The sequence below is a fragment of the Pholis gunnellus genome (genome assembly GCF_910591455.1).
Source record: "Pholis gunnellus genome assembly, chromosome: 4".
Taxonomy (NCBI): Eukaryota; Metazoa; Chordata; class Actinopteri; order Perciformes; family Pholidae; genus Pholis; species Pholis gunnellus.
In genome coordinates this window covers 10,940,954-10,960,851 of record NC_136530.1, presented here as the reverse complement: position 1 = coordinate 10,960,851, position 19,898 = coordinate 10,940,954, and positions in this window count along the sequence as shown.

Below are 19,898 nucleotides of genomic sequence, written 5' to 3'. Positions count from 1 at the left end.
AGTTAAATAAAGTACGTACATCTTGAGTAACGAAATAAGTTGTCAGTGTTAACACGGAGGAGATGGATGTGTCAGCAGGTTGAGCTGGTGGGAATACTTCCCCTGCTCCTGACCCTGTCGAGGTGAGGTTTTCTGTCAATTGTTTATACTCTGAGGTGTGTTGTGTTGTTGAGGGAACAGACAAAGCCGATTCTGTTCTCTCTCTGTCTCAATCTGATGTTTTATTTGTTTCCCAGAAGTCCTTGTCTTTGCCGCTGGAAATTCATCATTGAGTAAGTAAAGAAAATGACAAATAAAAACATCCCATATGGACCACGGACAGTGAGAGTTGCAGCACATCGCTCCCCTCTGTCCTCACAGTGGGGGGCGATGTCTGACCCTCAGTCATTCAAACACTGAGACCACTAACAAAAACATTATGATTAATGTTTTGTTGAATCAGATGACAACTCTGAGTGTCTTTAAAAAGGGACCGTTTGAAGTGACTGTTTAAAAATGCATCAGCTGTTTGTCACAACAAGAGAATATAGAGCACGTCATGGCATTAGACGAATACAAGCCAGAGTCGTGTCAGTCATGTAGTTCAGTATATTTATATGAAATATATATAAAGCACGGTAAATAAAATCAATCACTCGTAATATGATAGGTGCACTTATGATCCATATTTTATATTTGACCCAATGCAACTCCTAAAAACTAAAGAGAAAGGAGGTGAATGAGACACACTCCTCTCCCCATCACAGCTTCCATCAAGGGGCCTTTAAGCAGGGCACTTAACTACATCATTTTGTAAATATGTTTTTGAGGCTGGTTGTTTGGATGAATTTTCTTATTTTATGATACTATACACATTCAGCACTGCCAGCATGCACAGTAAAACCTCTGCAAATGTTACAAAATGTTTCTTCAACCAGCCAAACACTCACTTTTCATTACTCTCCACTGGCTCTGTGTTGCTGCTCGCATCAATTTCAAGTCACTAATGTTCACTTAGTGGCCACTAGTACAGCGGCACCCACCGAGTTTTTATTTATCCCATGTGCATTAAGGGCTCTTTAATGAAATACATTATTAATGATACAGTTGGTTCCCCGCACAGCTTAGCCTTCTATTTTACCCATCATTATTCTTTGTGTTGTTGCATTTGCTACTTCTCTAATACAGCCTTTATTCTATTCTGAATTAACTACAGCAATTTTATTGTCTTCAATGGTCTGTTTTTACTGTGTTCATGTTTGCGTTTTAATGCTGTCTTGCTGCAATAATTGTTTTTCTTCCTGTGGGACATTAAAGATCTGCACTGAACTGAACTTATATGAGATAAGATTTGCAGTGGGCTCTCTAGCTCTCTAAACCCTAAAAGCAAAGAAAGAGCTTTTTACTCTACAAGATAGTGTTGTTCCTATTGTGCCAGATTATCAGAGGATGTTTTGTTCCGTTTCTGAAATGGCTCTGATACACACAGGCACTCCAAAGACACATTGACCTTGGTGATAGTGTTTTGAAGAAGGAAAGGATCCTGATGCTCAGCTGTAATGAGCTGACACGAGACCAACAATGAATTACTGCTTACATTTTCTTTTATACGCAATGAAAACACAAAAGATGTGAGGTTTGTACCATATCTGAGCAGGAACAACATCCCAGGGGCTCTTATTTTTGGAAAAGGATGCATGAAGGACAAAAAGTGGTTTTGCAGCCCAAGCACATTGATGGACATCTTCCTGAGGGAGCCCATTGTTGCACCTGGATCTGCACATCAAAAGCTTCCTCACTCTGCTGCTATCTGCCATATTCCTGCTGCAAGCATTATGAAAACGTTGATCAAATCTGTGTTAGATGTCTGGTAAACTCAGCTTGAGTCATAGTACACGCGCACAAGAATAATTACAACAGCTGTCAACATTTAATGATATCCAACGGTGTTTGAGTATCTCAGAGGTTTTTCTGTAATTATTTCGAAGAGATAAGAGAAGTAGAGCTAACCTGCTGCACTGTGAAAGAAAATGTGGCGTCAATTGGATAAATCTGCAGAAGAGATTCGAGATTCAAGGATTTTAATTGTCAAATCAAGTGTAGTAAAATACCCAGAATACTCTTGAGGCTGTGCTAACAATGGTAGTGTGTGATAATAATGATATTGGGAATGCAAGTAAAACTAAGAAAAATAAATATAAACGATAAAAATTCGACGATACAAATGTGTGATTATATGTAATGTAATTAATACAATTCTATTGTATTTTGGCCCAGCTGTTTAATTTCTCTTAAGTAAATTGTATTGGCTATTTGCAGTTATCCAGCTTCTCAGTTTCTTAAAGCGCTTCCCGGTGAAGACAACACCTTACATACACCATTATTATTAAGATGTATTACACTAATAATTATGTATAAAGCTGGGAAGTCAGCGGAGGCTGAGCACGGTCTCTTGTAGTGTTTGAGGCAGAATCTATCAATCAACAAATGAATGCATCAGTTCGGTGTGTTTACAAAAGAACAATGACAGAAGTATTGTAAATACATTTCTGTGTTGTTGTTACAGTAGCTAATGTGGATCTACATAAACAAACATTTCCACGTTAGATTGACATATACTGATTAAGTCTGTACATTCTGTGAAATACAGGCGTCATATCACACGTCGAAGTGGTCACCAAACTGAAAATGGTCCCATCACCTGCTACTTGGCAGACATGTTCAACACTGGCCAGGTGTTCACAATTAGGGTGCTGGCACCTCAGCTCCACCCAGCCAAGGACCTACAAACACACAAGGACAGACTCACAGCACCAGGACCAAGGCAACAGGCCACTGAGGCTGTCACACTATAGTTACCGTGATAGCAGGCACTAGCCTATTATAGATCAAAGGCCACATTATGCAGTATACTTTACAGGTTTACATGCACACCGACCACTTCTCTACTTGTTCATCTCAATCTCTTTACATCTGTGGCTCCTTCCTCCTTCTCCCTTAAAAGAATTGTTAGCTATAGTTAGTATCCTTTTTGGGATAAAACTTGACCTGCAGTATTCCATGAAAAATGTCTTGTTGGTGAGTAAAAGTGGCAAAATTGTAAAAGTAAAAAAGGTAAACAAATGATGAACAGCTATGTGAAGTTACAGATACAGGTGATCTACGCCAAATAGTTTTGAAGCTGTTTTTGTTATTTTTTTGTATTCTATCCTATAATCTATGTCATATGGCATTTTGACTGGACTGGGACTAACATTGCCAGGCAGATGGATATAATTTAACTTAATATTTGTGCTCTGACATCAAAACGGTCTTGTCAGTGTGCTGAGGCAGACCCTCAGCACACTGGATTGATTTTTCTGCCTCAGATGACTTTAAAAAGTTGTTCATTCAATTTTCAGGCTGGGCAAAATTCCACATTCGTGGCTTCAATGTGAAAGAGCTATTTCTAATAATAACCTTGTTTTTTCAGACACGGGGGTGAAGTTACACTTTAAATGATTGAAACAATGATACTTTCAGACTTACATATTTGTTTAACCTTGCACACTTAACATAATTAAACTTACTCAAAGCCAAAGCCATCATAGTTTAGCACTTCACTGGCTACAGCAACAGCCCAAAATTAATCTTCTGTCTCTTTATATAGATTTTTTCACCAGTGATTTTCAAAATTGGATCTAGCTGATGTTTGCATGGTCACATCCGTGTTGGCAGATGAGAAGTGTACCGGATGACATCAGACACAAACCTGCTCTCACACTCTCAGGCCTGTCACATTTCCATCCGCTGGTGAGAGATGCTGCAGATTTATTACGGCCTGACGTCTTCTACAGTGTCCTTTGATGGGTTAGTACCGCATAAAATCTATATCTGTAAAGACGCACATAAACATGATTTAAGCCAAAGCGGATCAGAATGTTGGATGTTCGAGTGAGGAACAGCCGGAGAGGAAAAACATCAAAGAGAATGAAGTGATGGGATTTCAAAGACAGAGCAGTGTGAGTGGAGCAGGTGGAGGTGCGTATGGTTTTAATGTGGATGTTAATAACAAACGCACACTTAACAAATCGAAGTTCACATTTAAATTTTATGAACACAAACCACAATTCACCATTTGTTTGAGTTACTGTGATCAGATACATTTAATTATAGCCTAATTGCTTGATTTTTCTGTCTAACAATCAGTTTGTAGTTACATACAAATCTTTATTTATATATCTGCACTGCATTGGCACTGTTCTTCAGATGCGGACAATTGTCCTCACAAAACTGAAACTGAAGATGGAAATTGTGTCTACATAATCAACCTCTGTTAAGATGTCTCATCTTGTTATTTTGCGTGACCCTCCCTGTAACCTGCTGTACTCGGGTTTCTTTTGCAAAAGAGAATCTTGATCTGATTGAATAAAGGTTATGTAAATGCATATATGCAATAAGATGACAGGCGTATACCTTTCGAACCTTTGTAAAATATCGACTCTCTTGTCCGGCGATGGAGTTGTTCTGTGCAGCTTTGAACTTAAAACCTTAACATAAAACAAATCTCGGGGGAACTGTGACAAAATTTGGCTCGGACTGCTTAGAATGGAGTCAGCAACATAAACCTGAATTCCTGGACCTATAGGGTTGATCTGAGTTATAAGGTCCTTTACTATAACAGACAGATCTGCACTGGTGTTGAATTAGTTATTTAACGTGTGGCTGTGAAAATGCTCTGAAATCTAGATTTGTTTTTTCTAGTCTCGGTCTCATATCCTCTCGATGTGAATTTTGCACACCAGCAAACACTTTCTAATTTGAGACTGTGATGTATTTCTGACACGTATTTCTTAGAAAACTGCATGTATGAGACATAAATGGCCATGGCCATAAAACTGAGTGGCAATGATGGGCTGATTTGCATCATGACAATCAGCAAAAACATCACTAATTACTGATCCTAATGTTATGTTGTGTTATGACGTTGAGTTATAATCATGAGATCGATAATAGACACAGAAGCGCGTAACAATATGAATTGTCATGAAATTGGCATCTAAATTAAAACATGGATTGACTATTACAGACATGTTGTAGGCCGATATTAATTTTATCAGGGGACTTTTTGATGACCTCCCCTCGTTAGTATGATACATGTTTCATGAGATGCTTTTCCCTCATTAACCTGATTAACTCATTAAGATCTTGATCGATTTCCGTTACACAAAGAGCTATTTACTTCATGTGCATTATGATGAAAAAAAAAGACACTTCACAAGGATGGAAGAGACACACCATTAATGCTAAATTTGCATTCTTGACAACATTTGACAACACCAATTTACTATGCCATTAAGAGTCCTGCTTATTCTACCGGGACATGCATGAGCGGAGCAGAGAGGGGAGTGTCTTGTGATGCAATTCAGCTGATTGTTGCCAATAGATTTTATGTCCATTGATCTGAGGAGAGAGGACAACATTTTAATCACATTAACATAATCAATTCTGGCACGTTCATTCTTAATTTCAGGTTGGCTTTCTTCCTCCAATATAAGTCCTGTGACAGAAATATGTCACAGTTTCAGATCAGGAAGTGTTTGCTGGTGTGTAAAATTGCCGTTCATTTATTTAATTATTTAAACACATTACGGGTTCCCTGCTGTGATACATTGAAAAGATATGAGACAGAAAATCTAAACGAGCATTTTCACAGCCACACCTTCTCAAGCAACACATTCAACACCAGTGCAGATCTGTCTGTTATAGTAAAGGACCTCATAAGTCAGATGAGCCCTATAGGCTCAAGAAGTCCGGTTTATGTTGCTGACTCCATTCTCAGCAGCTAAAGCCAGAGTCTGGCACATTCACATCTCTGTCACAGTTTCCCCCAACTTTAAGTTCTATAGAATGGTTAAGGTTGTGATATTTGAGTCCAAAGCTGCTAGAGGCAAATTTGCACAACAGATCAACCACATCGCCAGAAAAGAGCGTTTATATTTGTCAAAACCTGGATTACCTTTTATGACAAACTTTTTTACAGCCAATGCCACCGTTTAAGTCTTTCTCTACAATATCTGTATATGGAAAAGCAAATGTTGCAAAAGATATTTATATATTATATTATATTCCAATTTCAACAAAATTGTGCAGCCCTGCTTTCAAGTCACTCCGGATGTTGTTCTATTAAAAAAGAAAAAATGTAAATATAAATTACTTCAATAAAATGTCTATGTTTCTACCAATAACTCATAACTCTAATCTCAGTGATTCATGGAAAGCAATCATCTGTCACTGCCAGATTTACTCCCTTGTCCATGTTCGTCTTGTAATACTAATGTTGATTTTCATACCGACACATGATTTAGTGTGTACAGTTTTGGCTATTTGTCGTTAAGAATAATCTGAATTTGTTAGGTAACTTAATAAGGTTTTTTCATTGTCAAGTTGCAATTTGAATTTGTAATTAACCGTGTAGGCCTGTTAAACTGAACTTAACATGAACTTCATTCATTAACTCAATCAATAACTCAATCATGACCAAAGTCACACATGTAGCTTAGGGAGCATGGAGAAACGAGATGCTGTACATCCGTCTCCTGGCAGAAAATCCATTTACTCTGTCCGCCACCACATCTCCAGTTAAGCTGATATTGGAGAATTATTTCACTTCATGGAGCCCCTTTTCGTTTAAGACTTGAGATGTCTTGTGTTCACTAAGACTTTGTGAGAAATTCACAGTCTGAAATTATCATCTGCTCCAGCAAACACTGCTGCACATGTTAACAACAGAATAACCTTCTGCACCTCTATATTATTCCTGTGCTCCACTGAACAGCTCTGTCACTTATTTTAGATGGAAGCAAACATGTAAGACCTCGCTCTGGTGTTTCACAGGCCAATGTTAGTGCTGCCGGGCTCCTTGATGAGCATTTCATGTGCGGGGAATGTAGCTGCACTTCAAAGACGCTCTGTAGATTAACAGTGAGGTGATTTATTTCAAGTTCCTATTGAGGTCAACTAATGAAGAGCCTGATCAAATATTCACACTCTGATATGCAGGATATTAAAAACAAATGTGAAGACAGAACGGTACCTTTCAGTGGCAGGCCTCCCTTATATGGAAATCCTATGAAGCCCAATTATTCACAGTTTGGTCTGAGTTTAAACAACTGACTCTACCTAGGAGTGCAGTCAGCTGCTCGTGTTGGATGAAAACAAAACATCTCGGTACTTAATTATGCTGCTGTTAACTGACAAATGAAACTGATGTTTTCATGCTGCTGCTAACACGCCTCATATGCTGTTTTCTACACCTACCAAATTCCCTTTTTAAAGAAAAACAAAACAAAAAGATAAACATAGGTTTTAACCTGCAACTTTAATGACTAGAGTTTGAGGGTAGAAAGGCTTTTCTTGTCATACACCTTCGATGAGAGCCCTCAGCAGAACGAGTGCAGATGTTCCCTTCTTTGTCAAGCTATTTCTTGGAAGCTGACCACATGATCTGCGGGATGGTCCCAGAGTGGAGGAGCTCCTTGACGCTGCTGATTTCGAGGCAGAGTCTCTTTTCAGTTTCGGTTTTGGTGGACTTGACAGCATAAGGAAGAGAGTGATTGTCCGTTACACACACAATGGTCAAATTGTTGCGTGTGCAATCACCAGTAGGAAGTTCTGAGTGTAGCCAAGAAGACTGCACTGTAAATGCCATCTGCAATTGCCAATGCCATTATCACTGAACAGTCTGCATGGAGAACCATGAACACGTATCCAGCAATGGATGAAGTGCTTCACAATCTCGCTGGGTTTCTTGGTGGTGACGATCCTGCACTGAAGCGTGTGAAGTGGTCAATTGCATGCAGATACCACACTCCCGGCTCTAGCTCATGCAAATCCACGGCTACAGTTTCATCGTAGGTTGAGGCCATTGGCAAACCCACTGCTGGCTTTGGCTTTGCTATATCTTTTCAGTGAAGTTTTGGTTAAAAGCAATGGGATATCTACTGGGCGCACTTCTGTTTCAATTTTACATCTAGTCTGTCCTATCGTGGCTGGGTTTTTCACTTTCCTTGCAGAATGAACACCAAACTTGAATGCTCTCACACTCGTGTCTCCCATTTTCAATAACTGCCGTTGCGTTAGTCCACACACAGTTCTAGTGCAAGCTGTGTCAATAACAGATGATCCTAAAGATTCCACCATGAATATCTGTGTCAAGACAACGATTCTTTTGACAACAAAGTAATGTTGCATTCTTCAACATCTGTCACTTTCTCATCCTCTGTCAATTTTGCATGTTAATATTTGTGAGGACAATCCTTTGCCCAGGGATATGTGTGTGTTGGCAGACTGCACAGCTCGTCGTACTCCCATATCTGTTAAGTGGATTCTTCTCTTGAACAGACGTATGGATTTGTGGGCTTGACCTGACATTACTTTCACGCTCGACAGTAAACCGTAAACCTGTGTGTGTGACCTTAGAGACCCCATTTTCTCTTGTGATCCTGTCAAACTCTGTGTACACATCGTACTGGCGATCCTCTTTCAAAAACACAGATACCAATTTTGTGAGAAGTATATTAATTCCTTCATCGTCGTTCAAATAGATTTCTAGGGCACTATCCCTCGCTCTTTCGTCAGCGATACAGAAGCGTCTTAAAACTTGCATTTTCGTTCGCTAGTTTCAAGTCTTCTTCAATCCAGAATGATTTTTATTTCGTAAGTTATGGTCCCTTTTAGAGTAAAATAGACAATATACTGTAGCAGTGTATGCTTTATGGCAGGCTGACTGTGATTGTGCCGCCACCAGAGACGTCTCTATGTCACTCCTCCGCATTCCAAATATGGTAACTTCCATTGGTTGCAAAAAAACAAAAACATGGTGGTGAAATCGCCGAACTGGAGGCTTAAACGTGGACTCAAACGTGTATTCATATACAGTCTATGTATAATACACCTGCTTAGCATCAGCATGTTAACATCGTCATTATGACCATGTTAATATGCTGCATTAACAATTAGCCAAGTACAGCCTCAAAGAGCCACTAGCATGGCTGTAGACTTTTAAGTCTATTAAACTGTATTTCCATCAACAAATTACTTGAAATGTTGTTGTGTTATACCACTACAACAGGGAACATGCCTGAGAGAATATCTCACACTGTAATTCTATCTGAAATAAATTGTTTAAGTGATTCCTGACATAATAGGTTTCGAGCTGATTTCAGACTGAAGCCCTGTGGATAAGAAGAGATAGCCAACACGATAAAGCTTAGAGCTCTTGCGATCAACTGATAAAAAATGCATAATGAAGCTTTTTCCTTCTCTTCCTTCATTTCTTCCACCAAGCTATTACATTGGAGTGTGATTGTCCTTGTATCCTGCTTTTCTCTGCAGTACAGTGTTGCTGGATGGGAAATGTTAAACTATCGTACCAGAGGCTTAAAATGATCGTATTCTCAGGAAAATGATTGTACAAAAACACGTCTTTAAAGAAATTTCTGTTTTTAAGCAAGCCGATAAAGCTCTGATGCGTGGAAGGTAGTATGGGTCTATAAGTTCATCAGTCTGACAATTTTTGTAATACCCTACCATTACAAAATGTAATTACAAGACATGAGGGAGAAAGAACAGCAGACTCACCCAAACATAGTCATCCTCACCATTACCACCAGCAGCAGCAGGATTAAATCAGAGTATGATGATACGATTTGGGGGTGACATTCCTGACAGTGAATGAATTAACTGAGTTTCCGATTAAAGCTATGGGTTGGAAAGTAATTTTATGTATTGCCGTTGCTTTTCTCCATTTATTTAGGTTTAACTCGATGATCATGTCTGGAAAGCATCTCTCCCTCTGAGAGTTTTAACTCTATTCTGTTATCCTCCAACGACACATCCTCACCCAGTAGCAAACATTGGTTTATGATTATCTGCTTTTAAAGATCTGCATATTCAGATCAGCAATTTGATGATAAGAAAATAATTAACAATGTCCGAACGCTCCATAATAAACCGCTGGGTTTAAAGTGAAATCTGGGGCTTAAAACTATATCACGAGACACATCGTGATACATATACCCGAACATAAAAGTATTTTTAGGAGCAGTGGGCTGCTGTAACGCGCCCAGGGAAAAACTTGTGGTTCAGTGTTCCGCTCAAAGCCACTTCAACATACGGACAGTAGGAGCCGGGGATCGAACCGCCAACTTTGTAGTAAAAGGATGACAATATTGTTCTGTCAGTCAATAAGATTTCTCTTCAGCTAGTTTATGACTTCACAAAAGCTTCAGTCAGCTTTAGGACCTCCATAAAAAACCTCCACAGTCGTCATTGAAACAGACACACTCTGACTTATGAGAAAATGAAAGTGAGATTTTGAATATTGAAAATGTTTTAATACTCTTCCACAGTACTTTCTTTGCTTTGCAATGTAATAAGTGCGTGAATGATTCTTCTCAAATTTATTTGGACATTATGCTAATGCAGGTTTTACTAGAGTCAGCATGAGTCAGCATTTCACCATCGCCCTCAAAATAATAAATGAATACTTCAACTCTGGAACAGATGTAGTATTTACTTACACACATCTGATCTTTTAAACTTACCGTTCACAAAACAGTGACATTGCTCTCATGATTTATTACTCAGTAGTTTTTTGTTGAAAGTGCTGTTTCTGAATTTTGCCGATTAGACTTAGAAAACTGAAGCCAACAAAAGGATAAGAATAAGGTGTCATTGTTTTATTTAATGGAAATTCAAATACTGTAGGTTCGGAGACTTCAGAGATGCTTACAGTAACCACACTCATTCATGTTAAATGCATTATTTTAATAATATTCCAATATTACACATGACGGGTCAGGTATAAGAATAATAGGAATACAACACTTAATGATCTGTATGAAATAACTTATGATGACTTATGACTCCCTATATTCCTCTCAGTCAGACCTGACCTTTATCACTTTAACACCGACTTTGGCAGCTGTGGCCTCTGAACCATAAACATTAATGACTCAGAAGTCACAAGAAGCCATTGTAGTCACCGTCAGTCACCATACTGATACATGCTATACTGTCAACAGTGTGTTATGTGTCAAGCAATTTCTCAGTGGATGTGACGTACAAGACCAATACAGTACGATTTAGAAAAGACAAGAGCAGTTGTACCATCTGATGATTACCATTAGTTGTTTTGTGGTAAAAGTAAACCGATTTCTACTATAAATTAAAAATAACAAAACAGTATCACATGATCCAAAATGTAAATTACAGTTTTTGTGAACAGCTGGGTGTTTAAAAATAGTTCCTACTTCTTAAAAACAAACATTTGGAACTGTTGTGAATATTTGTCAGAAACAGGTGGAAAGATGTGAGTCAAATATTGATGGAAAAGAGGAAACAACTATGCAAGCTGGTCATTGATTTGTATTATTATTAATACTACAATGGTTATTAGCTACTTGTTTGTCACAGTGAACCATGACTTCTGCTTTAAAAGAAACAAAGACTAGTACATGATCCTAAATGTTATATCCAGCATCTTAAATTCCTCTGAACAAAAGCAAAGTAAAACTCAGTTATAGTTTAGGTTTTGTACTTTTTTTGATTCTGTGAAGAAATATGCCTTACTTTCACAAAACAATACTATTTGTGACCGCTGCAGATGTCATGTCACAATATATTTGAGTCCTCCATTTATACAGGTTTTCAATGTTGGTACACTTACTCAAAACACATTTATTTCCAAAGTACAAATGTTGCTGGAAAAACTGAAATGTGTGCAGATGTCCGACCTGTGGCCAAACTAAAAGCTAAGCCATAGTTACCAGCTACTGAGTTTGTTTAAACAGCTGAGATGCACACTTTTAAGATCAATTAAATGATAACATATAAAAACATGTTTGACTAGATTCTTTGCAGGGACCTTTTACTGAGCGAAAACACCCATTATCCCCATCAGTTAAGCCAATGAAACGTGGACTGCATTCATCTGATCCTGGCTTGACTGATTGTAGCCATCTGGTCGACACTGCAGATCAGCTCAGGCTGAGGGAACATTGATATGGATGAGTATATGAACACGTCTGTGCAGCGAACAGTAAAGAATTCAAGGTTTCGGCCTATGTCTAATGTGTTTAAACAAGAGCTCTTGCTTCCCCAGGCTGCAGTACTGCAACTCCATCTGTTGTGGGTGCAGGTTTTTTTTTTCTGGGGAAGAAGCACTAATCACCACAACAGTCATTAGAGTCTCAATTGATTATGGACCTGCAGCATGTGCTCCTGCCCTGCATTAATTTAACCGAGCAGTTAGTAAACCTTAACATAAGGTTTATTTTCTACATTATACAGTTAACACAGAGTGCGAGCCATGCAAACACATGCATTATTGTTTACTTAAAGACAAATGTGGTTAAGAACAGGTTTGGTTAAATAACTTAAACCTTGTGGACTGTCAAAATGGTTGGACTAATGGAAAGGTTTGCTGTTTAGAAATTTAGTTTCACAAACACATTTCAGAAGCAGAGCTGATAATTAGTAGACTTTATTTATGTTAAAAGAGTACTTCACAGATACAATCTGTTTTATTTGCACTATACACCCAGACCACGTATATCTACAGTATATAAAGACATGTATATAAAAAATGTTTTATATGAAAAACATATATTACTTTTACGGTACTGTACATAAAATAGAGAAAATGGCAAACCCTCTCCCTGGAGAACCTGGAAGTAGGATTCAGCTTTAGCATTTCATTGAAGACTAAAATAGCTGCAAAATAATTTTCTGTGGATTTCTGCTGACTAATCGTTGCAGCTCCACATGCGATAACGTGCTCCGGAAAACTGAAATTAAGACCGAAGAGGAAGTTCAGATGGCCGCTAAAATAATCACTTTAATTTTGTTTCTCCAAAAGAAATTAGGGAAAAAAGTCCGCTAACATGTTCGACATAACTCATGACTTCTTTCAGTTGCTGTGGGACAATAATATTATGCACATACATTCAAATTATGTTGCTGAAAGCCAGGTTTTGTTTCCCCTTAATCCCAAATATAATCAATTTTTAAGTAGAAAATTAAATGAATTCATCACAGTGGTTGGCAGCTGTGTTAATGGTATCAAACAGAACTCTGATAATGTAGAAGTACTCTGTAAGCCAGGAGAAACAGTCCACAAACACTCCTAACTACAGTCACATATCAATGCAAACCTCTTAGCATCATGGAAATGTAATTTCTATTGGAGGCGATCCAATATATTCTGTCAAATAGAAGCACTCGTTGGTTTTACTGTATAGTACATTCTGCAATTATCTGATTCAGCCGGCATGTGCAGGCTATGCACATGCCGGCTCAGCACAATTAGCTTCCATTTGGTTCAGAATAGGCTCATTGCAATTCAGTGCAGTCTCAGGTCAGAAGCATGAGACCTTTTACTGAGTGACTGTACATGAAGATAGAAAACAAGACATCTTGAAATATCAAGAGTTACGGACAATTAGGGATGAGAAGATTCATTATGGTTTATTTTACTGGTGATTGCTGAGTGTACAATGCATAATTATGCTAAAATCTTTTTCACATGCCACTGAAATCCCATTATATAAAATCTATTGTACAAGGTGTAATTATACTGCTGCTTATTTATTGATTTATTTTTCCTCTTCATTTATTTATGTAGTATGGACTCTGTGAGTCTCTGACACGATGAGATTGCTGAGGCGGGAGCAGCAGTGGTCCACCACGAATGGTAACACAATAACCAAAGCCAATGGCCTTCATGCACCAAGCTGGCTGTCTGTTTTAATGTAATTGGTTTATGATTTACTGAAACACATGAGTCACTAACAGCCTTATACCTAACGACCTGTAATCGAAAACTCTGCCCCCTGGTCAGTTTGATTTGCGAAAGCTCTTTTATTACAACTTGGGTGAATAGTTTCTATACCAACCTTCATTGATTTATTGCTGTAGCTGCTCCAGTAAATCCCATTCCATATGAAAAGCCAACACACAACTCTGTGCGAGTCGCTTAGCATTTCAAAGGCTGAACTGTGTCCTCCGAACATTTGTTGCCAGGGCAAACAGAGTTGCTATGCAGGGTTCAAGTCCAACAAAGTGCATACATCATCCAATAAGGCCCACGGTCAGGTAAGCTGAGGATGGTATCTAATTCACTGTGCAGATGAATGTCCGTAAATAGTACTACATTGCTTATCTTACTGCAGTAAATGGGAACATTCACAGTCACATTTTCCTACTCTGGAGAATATCAGTAATCTTCAAACTGTCGAATCTTCCCACGTTGCCAGACTTTTCCACACGAAGAGCCACAGGGGCTGTAGCTTAATCTGAGGTTAAGGAATCCTGCAAATCAGGGAAAATATCATTAACACGTGAGCAGAGAAGATAATTCTTGGGGAGGATTTCCATTGAAACCACAGCACGACAAACTACTTTTAGTTGTTTACCCAAACCGATTAGCTGGCCATGGACCATGACTTCTCCCCCTGTGAAGCAATTAGAAAGCTGTCTGCTACTTTGTGACATCGGGGCATTAGTGCCTTGCAGACGTTTTCGTGTCCAATGAAAGGTTTGGACTGATAAAAACAGATGCAAGGCAGTGTTTGATTACTTTATTGAACCATCTGCCCAGAGAGATCAACATTCTTCTGTGACTGAGTATGAAAAGAAAGATTTGACAGCTTCAACTGTTTTTACAAAATATGTACCTCAAAAGATTAGAGAGGTGTGTTGGCTACCGGAGTATTAAGGATTTCAATCCCCATGCTGGCTTGAAAAAATGAATGATTAACATTTTCTTACTGATAAACAAACTTACTGCTCATTTAACCTTCAGTCAGGAATTTATGTCACATTGAAGCCGACTTGTTTTGGGCCGCTCAGACTGGTGTGTAGATGCTTAAATATGAAGCACTGCTTTTCCCCTGCACACAGTGTCTCATGGTAAAATATTGATTATATGATCTTTTGTGGCTCCCTGGAACATATATTCTCTTTAGTCCTCTCAGATTCCAGCCACAACTCTCTAGTTTCAGTGTTTCTGTCAAGAGGGCTGGACAAGGACCACCAGAACCAGCTGTTAAAATGTAGCCTATTTATGACTGTATACAAAGTGGAAAATTCATTACATGTTAAGATTTTGAATTACATTTCACAAATAGCACCACAAAGCTCAAAGACAAAACAACCAAACAGCATTAGTTAGAATAGTAAAACAGATATTTCCCGATCCTTCTAATATATGTATGTTCTCCTCAGGAGTAATGGTAATCACTTTCTATGGCCATCATCAGGTCAAATAATGTGTTCAATACTTTAGTTCATGAATAAATACTTGCAGAACTAAAATGCTGAACTAAGGTGTTAAACACGGTAAACCTGCTTTACACTGGCATGTTAGCGTTGTCATTTTGAGCATATAAGCATGTGACTTTTGCATTTAGCTATATGTTTTGGTACAGGTGATTGTTTTGCTCAAGCTGCTTAAAACCAAAAATGGAGATAGCAGCAATTGTTTTTGTTGTTTGAAACCTTTTTCCCAATTGAGGACAAGCCATTTGCTCATCACAAAGCTGATTTGCTGGATGAGTAATAAGTAATTATGTTTATACAGCTGTTTTCTCTGATCTGTTGCTGTCAGAAACATCGAATTACCTCTTTGCATTTTGATTTCGACAGACTGGTACTTTGTGATAATTCTCCTCAGGGCAGTGTTTCTGAAGTGCAGGTTCAGAGAGCATTTGATTTTTTTTTTCCACATTTCATACCGACTTCAGTGTGCTGTCAGGAGAGAACAAGCTGTGCAAAGTAATAATTCATTGTTTGAACAATTGCCAACATTCTTCTAAGACAGCATGGAGGAGAAGAAAGTAGTTCCACAATCGAACAAGAGCAGCAGGGTTCAAGCCCCAGTGTTGGCAACTATCCGCCCTCATGAAGTGAGAGGTTTCACTCTGTGTGAATGGTGGAAATACATGTTTTTCATTTCAAATGCTGTTGTGTAACTAATCATTATAAAAGCGTGTTGTTAATTAAATAGCAACGTGAGATCGTGCATTGTGGAGGTGGACCAGAGGAAAGCTGCGTTAAAATGACAACATGTTGACATTTATACAAGGAGATGCTGGAGTGGTTTCTGAAAAATGATTAAGCTCATAGTTCCAGGAAAATCTTATCAGTATAATTATCTTCAATGGAGTTATTTAATTTAGTAAAGGACAGTGTCTGACATGTTCATGGTGAGATGGGAAATGAGACAACTTTGAGCAAGTCTGTGGGGAGCATGGAGAATTAATTAGACGATGAAGGCCAAGTTAGGTACCCGAGCTGAACAAGCCCAGCTGCTGAAAAACACGAACAGAAACTGCACTGTGACATATCTGATAAATGATCAAATAATCTGACACATACTATTATTGAATGAATAGTATCAAAGCTTTGATTAAAATGTATTAAACAGGTCACTAAAATGTACACAAAATATGTGATGCAACTGAAATGTAATACAAATTAATTTTACAAGGAAAATGTGTCAATATTTACACACATCTGGTTATGATTACGTTAGATTTATTAAATATATGAATTAAATTGATTTGGATTTACTTAGGTCATTTAATACATGTTATGCTATTAAAATAACTTTGAATCAAAAATGTTACATAGTCACTTTATTCCCATAGTCATATTATTTAAAGTTTTCTCAAAATCATGTCTCCTTTATGGACTCATTTTACCGCACCAGTTAACCTTGTCAATAGTACAACTCAGCTAAACAATTGTTTACAACGTTTCAATTATGGAAGGCGTTCAGCGTCAGGTATACAATATACACCCTGCGTCTTGTGATGTTTCTCAGCACTGGCAGCGTTACAGCTCTGTGTTTCTGTACTGTTAGTGCAACCGTCTCCTGGCTATTGTGTTCCTTCTTGGTTTCTTGTTTCCATTAGTGTTTGCTGTCTCCCTCTCCCTGTGTCTTTGACTAACCAGAGTGTCAGACTACTTGCGAGTCAACTGTAGAAATGATCAGTAATAAGTAAACAGTATGCTTACAGTTTTTGGGAAAAGGTCCTTTTTTTAGTCTACAGTTGTACTTTCTTATTTAGGCGAGTTTAGTTTTAAGTTCTTTGATTTGGCACCCCTGTCACGGGGCATGGTGGAGGACTCAAGCGCAGACCAGGCAGAGTAGTGTGAAAAGGGTATATTTAATGAACAAAACAATCCAATAGCAGACCATACAGGAATTGGCAGGGGATCCACAGAACAGACAAGAGACAAGGGGGGGAAATCCAGCAGGAATGAGACCGGGAAGGCAGACTGGAAACCCGGGAACAGGACAAGCCGAACGGGCGGGTAGACATTACAAGGATCTGGTAAGGAGTGACTGAGGGGGCAGGAGTTTAAGTAGGGGGAAGAACAGGTGAGAGGAGTTGTGCTGATGAGGGGGAAGTGCTTGATTAGTGATCAGAGGCAGGTGAAGGGAATAGGCTGAGGGAGTGACTGACAGGTAGAGTGAGGAGGGTAGAGAAACACAGAACACAGAGGCAAAGCCTAATCGTGACAACCCCCTGTGTATCCTTTTCCCTTCCACTTGTGTTTATGTATATCCTTATATCACTATTGTACACATGTATAACCAGAGCAGAAAAAACTAAAGGCATATTTTAAAAGAAACATCAGTGTTAAACCACTGCATTAGTTTACAGAAGTCCTGTTTCTATAGAGCCATGTAAGGCAGACGCGTGTTACTCCCTTCTACCCCTAAAGAGTCACAAGGGCTTTAGAACAGTTGTGAGTTATGAGCCTTTCTAAAACTGATATTTGCCGTTAGTGTTGCAGTACAAATCTACTGTAAATGCTGTGTCCAGTGTGTGACACGGTTGCCTGACAGCTTAAAAAAAGCTGCCTTATGGCTAAACCTCAGGAATGACTTCTGTGTCTGGCTTGTGTCACTGCTGACCTTTGCTGACAGCTTCTTGGCTCTTTGGCTTCACTTATTGACCACCAGCACACACTGAGCATGAAGAGATAACAAGCCGCAGGGCACTTCAATGGTCTGGATTTGACCTGACAACATGGTGGGCTGTGACAGAAGTGTTTCTACTCCATTTCCCTCGGAATATCTCACCTGCTCTGGTGTGAGACATTCATAAAAGGATTGGAGGAATTTATGCGATCAGCTGTCGCTACTGACGAGTGAAGCGAGGGAATTTTCCTTTCCTTTTATAGTTTGTTAGACATGGAAAAATTGGAATTTAAAAATAAAAAGGCTCTTGGCAGAGTGCAAAACTCTGCCAACAATTCCTACACTTTCAAGCAGCAGCCTCGAAACAGCTGCTTCATTTATCATTATCAGAGTTACAGCTGGAGAAATCAAAACTAGTCAGTTCAGCTGCAGAAATCCCGGACCCAGATAAACAACTAAATCGTATATAAAATAAAATGTATGTTACTCTACTTAATATGACAGGGGATACTGCTGAAAATCTAGTTAGCAGCTTGTAAGAAGCGATGGTAAGAGAGATGGTAAAAGGCAGAACCCCCCTCACAAGAGGGAAGGCTGATAATTGTGAATGAAATATATGATATGGAACTGTTAACTCGTAGGATACGAGCTCAAGTGGAGCGATGTGGTGAGAAGGAAGGGACAATGTTTACATGTAAACGATAAGGAAAAGAACCCCTGAATACATATTATTTCAGGTGGCAGTGAACTCCACTGAATGTGCTACAGGTTACATTTAAAGGAAATGTTTGTTCAGGAGAAAACAAACATTGACTATTAAAATATTAGCAACAGCATCATTGTATAAATACATTTACTTTGTTAGAGTCAGAAAGTGAGGAACATCGGATGAAAATAAAATGTTTTCATGTGTCAAGTTTTTATTTATTAGTTATTATTACTCGCTAATGGCAAGTACCCAAAATTTGATCTGTTCTGGTATCAGTGCATCCCGAAATCCTGATAAATGTTCTACCCACACAGGTTTATAGCATCAACGCAGCTGTTTTATTAGATGATTTCTAAGTCTGAACACAATGTAGAATGTCTTCCTTTTAACATTTGAACATGTTAAAATAAGCTACAATCCTTTTCTTAATTCTTCTTTAGAAATTAGTAACATTTAAATAAATTGCAATACTATTTTTTAAAAGGGAGTAAACTTGAATCAAATATAAAACTGGTGCTTTTGACCACTTCTTCCTTTCTGCCATGACGCCTTTATGTTGCAAATGATGCATGAGCTTTTGCAACGCGCAGCTCACAGAAAAACATGCCGGCATCGATGAAAAGGAATTGATAATAGGGATATTAATAATTAACCGTTAACAGTCAACCAACTGACTTCATACTTACAATCACACACACAGTCTCTCTCTCTCTCTCTCTCTCTCTCTCTCTCTCTCAAACGGATTCTTGCTAACCATATGCCGGGCTTGCAGTACACTGGCAGAAACCATGACAGAGTACACCAGGAAGACACACAGCTGACAACCTCGCAGCTAAACTAATTGATGGGGTGGAGACTTACTGGGGAAGTGGCTGCATGAGTCCACGACAGCAACTTCGTGGCTGCTAACGCTCCCGTATGGGTGAGCTGGGGACTCATTAGCCTGTTTTGCGTATGAACGGCCGCTGGCATTAAATGATGGACTTAACCTCTTCATCAGTTAGAGTTTAAAAAAAAATCTAAATTAGCATCCCTAATTGATAAGATCGGAGGCATACAATCCCAATGGATCTGTCCATTTGGAATAGGTTCTCCATTCCCCATATACTGTGTTTGTTCATAAATCAAAGCACTGGATAATCAACCACATTTGACCCGATGACGGAGGTAAATGACCGATCGAGGGATCAAAGTTTTTACAATTCATCCATTCATTCGACCATGAATCTCTGGACC